This window comes from Cebus imitator, unplaced genomic scaffold, assembly GCF_001604975.1.
Source record: "Cebus imitator isolate Cc_AM_T3 unplaced genomic scaffold, Cebus_imitator-1.0 Scaffold103, whole genome shotgun sequence".
NCBI lineage: Eukaryota > Metazoa > Chordata > Mammalia > Primates > Cebidae > Cebus > Cebus imitator.
Genome location: NW_016107418.1, coordinates 6,297,230 through 6,302,277, shown reverse-complemented (window position 1 = coordinate 6,302,277; position 5,048 = coordinate 6,297,230).

The following is a 5,048-nucleotide window of genomic DNA, read 5'->3' as shown; positions in this document are numbered from 1 at the left end:
CCAATATTCAAGAACTGGATAGAAAATGGTTATTCAATGGAGAAAGCTGAGAGGAACTCTCAGAAAGATGAGAAGAAAATTAAGACAATGTGTTGTCACAGAAGCTGAAAGAAATCAGGAGTATCTAGGCAGTTAGGAACTGAAACATTCCATGTTTTTCATGTTTTAATAGGCAGTTTAATTAACTTAATGCAATTCTGAACTAAGGTAGTTCTTGAAACTTGTTTAAGCATTCTTTGGAGTAATTGTTTCTAAATTTATAGATTGGGGAATAATGTAATGATTTAATAGCAGGAATTCAATCTTTTCTTATTATAATATTTGTGCCAAATAAGATGATTCTGAGGAGGATTCTTGTTTTGTTTCATAATGTGTTGATCTGGAAGGTTTGGTACTGCTAATGTATAATTTTTTTTTCTTTCTTTATATATATATGTATATATATATATATATAATTGCATTTTAGGTTCTGGTAATGTATTATTTTTTAATGTGCTGATCTGTTTGCTAATATTTTTATTTATATTTTTAATCAATGACTTTCATGAGATTATCATGAGTTTTTTTTTTTTAGCTTTTAGATTTTGAAATATGTGAAAAGCATATTTTTAGCTCTTCATTACAGATTGTCCCCTCTATCACTATGCAAAGCCCTCTTTTTTAAAAAAATTAGGTACGCTGCTTGTATATAGAGAATAAATCAGTTTTATTTAATCATCCATTATGAGAATATATATTTTTTTTGTTTTATTATTTTTGAGACAGGGTCTCACTCTGTCACCCAGGCTGGAGTGCAGCAGCACAATCACGGATCACTGCAGCCTTGACCTCCTGGGCTCAGGTGATCCTCCCACCTCAGCTTCCTGAGTAGCTGGGACTACAGTCACCTACCACCATGCCAGGCTAATTTTTGCATTTTTTGTGGAGACGGAGTTTTGTTATGTTGCCCAGACTGGTATTGAACTTCCGGACTCCAGTGATCCACTCACCTTGGCCTCCCAAAGTGCTAGGATTACAGGCATGAGCCACCACACCCAGCAAGAATATTTTTCTTTTAATAGGTGAATTTATCTCATCACATTTGGAGGCCTCAGTAAATTATCAGAGGAAGGAAAGGGAGTGTTTAAGATATTTATTATATTCTCTCCTGCCTGGCTGAGGCTCTAGCGTCATTTCTCTACCTAAGGTTCATGGCTTCTGTCAAACACCCTCATCCAATGACCACAGGTCTTGCCAAGTCCCACAAACTGCTTCTTTGCTTTGTGCCTTCTGGCCCAGGGGTTGTAATGGTTGGATGCTTTATCACTCCTTCCCTTAAAACGTGTCTACACCTCTGTAAGTAGTCTTTCCATTAAATTCTCTTCACCGACAGAGTCTCACTCTGTCACCCAGGCTGGAGTGCAATGGCGCGACTTTGGCTCACTACAACCTCCGCCTCCCAGGTTCAAGCAATTCTCCCTCTGCAGCCTCCTGAATAGCTGGGATTACAGGCGCGTGCCACCACACCACATTAAATTTTGTATTTTTAGTAGAGACAGGGTTTTATCAGGCTGGTCTCGAACTCCTGATCTTGTGATCCATCCGCCTCAGCCTTCCAAACTGCTGGGATTACAGGTGTGAACCACCGCACCCGGCCCACTTTGCCCTTTGAATGTGCCATCTGCTTCCTGCCAGGCCCCTGAATAATACATGTATAGAAATTAAGTGTTTTTAACCTTAATTCTTATCAACCAAGAAATTACAATAGCCATTAATTACAATACTAAACTTTGAATGTCATGTAAATATCTTATGTCATTTGTTGAACAGTTATATATTAATGTTCTAATTTGTGTACTTGCAAAATCTGGCAAATACTATCACATAGTAATTATTCAATAATTATTTGTGAAATGATGCCCCTGCCTTAGTTGAGGTGAGTCTACTTTTACATACTTAAAACAATGACATTTAAAAACATCACAATACAACAGTATTAAGTTAGAGCTAATTGTCCCTAATATATTTCTTCCTCTTTTTGAAAGATAGTACCATTCATTCTTATCACATGGCCACTTGAAATAATGGCTCATGCTTATAATACCAGCACTTTGGGAGGCTGACAAGGGAGGATTACTTGTGACTAGGCATTGGAGACCAGCCTGGGCAATGTAGTGAGATCTCCTCTCTACAAAAAGTAAAAAAATGTACCAGATGTGGTGGCATGTGCCTATAGTCTCAGCTACTTAGAAGGCAGAGGTAGCAAGATTGTTTGAGCCCAGAAGTTTCAGGTTACAGTGACCCGTGATCACACCACTGCACTCCAGCCTGGGTGACTGAGGGAGACCTATCTCTAGGGAAAAAAAATCTTTTTCTTTGTAGGTACCTAGGACTTACTATGCTACTGAGTTCCGGCCGATGAGATGTCAGTGGAAGTGGTGTGTGCAATACTGAGGAAGTTCTTGTAAAGGAGATGCTTTGCCATCCTTTCCATATTTCTGAAGGCTGAAATCCAGCTAGATTTTCTTAAGTTAGGCAGAGAAACAAGACTGATGGAGCCTGAGTCCTTGATACTGAGGAATACTGTCACCAATCCTAGACATCCTTTCTCCAGATCTCTTACAGAGAGAGAAATAAACACACATCTTGCTTCAGCCATCGTTATCTTAGGTTTTCTGTCATATGCAGCCAAAGTTAATCCCGTTCCATATGGAGATGTGCCTTCATTTCTTATTGTTTTGTAGAAAACTACCACAAACTGGCTGGGTACAGTGGCTCACACCTGTAATCCCAGCATTTAGGGAGGCCAAGGGGGGGGTGGATCGCCTGAGGTCAGGAGTTCGAGACCAGCCTGGCCAACATGGTGAAACTCCGTCTCTACTAAAAATACAAAAAAAATTAGTCAGGCATGGTAGTGCATGCCTATAATCCCAGCTATTCGGGAGGGTGAGGCAGGAGGATTGCGTGAACCCGGGAAGCAGAGTTGCAGAGAGCCAAGATCACGCCATTGCACTCCAGCCTGGGCGACAGAGAGAGACTCCAGCTAAAAAAAAAAAAAGGAAAAAAGAAAAGAAAAGAAAAGAAAATTGCCACAAACTTAGTGGATTAAAGCAATGTAAATGTATTATCTCATAATTTTGGAAGTAAGAAGTCCAAAACAGGTCTCACAAGGCTCAAATTGAGGTTTTGGCAGAATTGAGTTTCTTTAGAATGCCCTAGGGGATGCTTTGTTTCTTGGCCGTTCCAGCTTCTTGATGCTGCTCACATTCCTTGGCTTTGAGCTTCTTCCACCATCTTCAAAGCCAGCAACTTCCAACAGAGTCCTTGGTGTCCTGCCAGCTCCCTCACCCTCTCTGTTCTGCACCCCTCTTCCACTTATAAGGAAGGGCCTTTGTGACTAAACTGGGCCCACCAAGATCATTCAAAATTTCTCCCCTTTTAAAGATCAACTAACTAGCAATCTTAATTCTATCTGCAATTCCCCTTTGCTATATCACCTATTCACAAGTTTTGGGGACTAGAACGTGGACATCTTTGGGATCCACTATTCTGCCTATCACAGGCTGCAAGTTTTACATTTCATGATAGAAAAATATATTTTTATTTATTTGTTCATCTTTAATTTGTATGCAGATTCATGACATCATGCTCATTGGCCATTACTCTATATAACATTTAGCATTGTGCAAATAGAAGTTTTAATACATCTTCATTGATTCATTAATTCAACTAATATTCTTTAGCATATTCTATGTGACACACACTGCATGGGGTTATAAATGCCTAATACAGTCCCTGACCTCAAGAAGCTTACGGGGTTTGTGGGAGAAACAGATATATAGAAAGGCTGTTACACAAATGTCAAGGAACTATGGTGTACCTAACAGAAAGATCTAAACAAACCCAGAGTCAAGGAAACCTTTCTTAGAGAAGTGATAGAATTGTCAGAAGAATTAGAAAAGGTATAGGTGGAATGATTCCAACCTAAAGAGCAGAAAGAAGAGATGATATTTACATGCTGTTTAACATTAGTTAGAATGTTATATTATCTAGAAATACCATTGGCTTACATTAGCTATGTTATTTAAGGAACTGTCTTCACCATAAGTAAACTTCCAATTTGAATGGTTCTAGCATGAAGAAAAGACTTAAGGTGATGGATATCCCTTAAGATGATGGATCAAGTACACTGACTTGATCTTTACAAATTATATGCATTATCACATGTAACTCAAAACTATGCACATCTATTATGTATCAATAAAACTAAAACTTTCTACCTTAGAGTAAATGACAATATTTGTAATGTAATTAGCTCGAATAGGGTATTTACTATTCTTACACATATTCTTTTTAAAAATACAAATTAAGGCCGGGTGCGGTGGCTCCTGCCTGTAATCCCAGCACTTTGGGAGGCTGAGGTGGACGGATCATGAGGTCAGGAGATTGAGACCATCCTGGCTAACATGGTGAAACCCTGTCTCTACTAAAAATACAAAAAATTAGCTGGGCATGGTGGCGGGCACCTGTAGTCCCAGCTACTCAGGGGGCTGAGGCAGGAGAATTGCTTGGACCCAGGAGGCAGAGATTGCAGTGAGCCAAGATTGCTCCACTGCACTCCAGCCTGGGTGACAGAGTGAGACTTCGTCTCAAAAAAACAAAAAAAGCAAGTTAAAGATTGTGATAGAAATATTAAAACTCTTAGTTTTGTTTCTTGGTTTAATCCAATTCAAACTTGTCTAAGTCAAACGAAAAGAATTTATAATGATGACATAAGAGGTTTGTTTTTGTTTTTGTTTTTTTCATAGACCCCAACAGTAGACATGCAGGCCAAGTCTCACATGTAAAGAATCAGAACACCTTTAGACAGGCGGCCGGGCGCGGTGGCTCAAGCCTGTAATCCCAGCGCTTTGGGAGGCGGAGGCGGGTGGATCACGAGGTCAAGAGATCGAGACCATCCTGGTAAACATGGTGAAACCCCGTCTCTACTAAAAATACAAAAAAAATTAGCTGGGCATGGTGGTGCGTGCCTGTAATCCCAGCTACTCAGGAGGCTGAGGCAGGAGAAT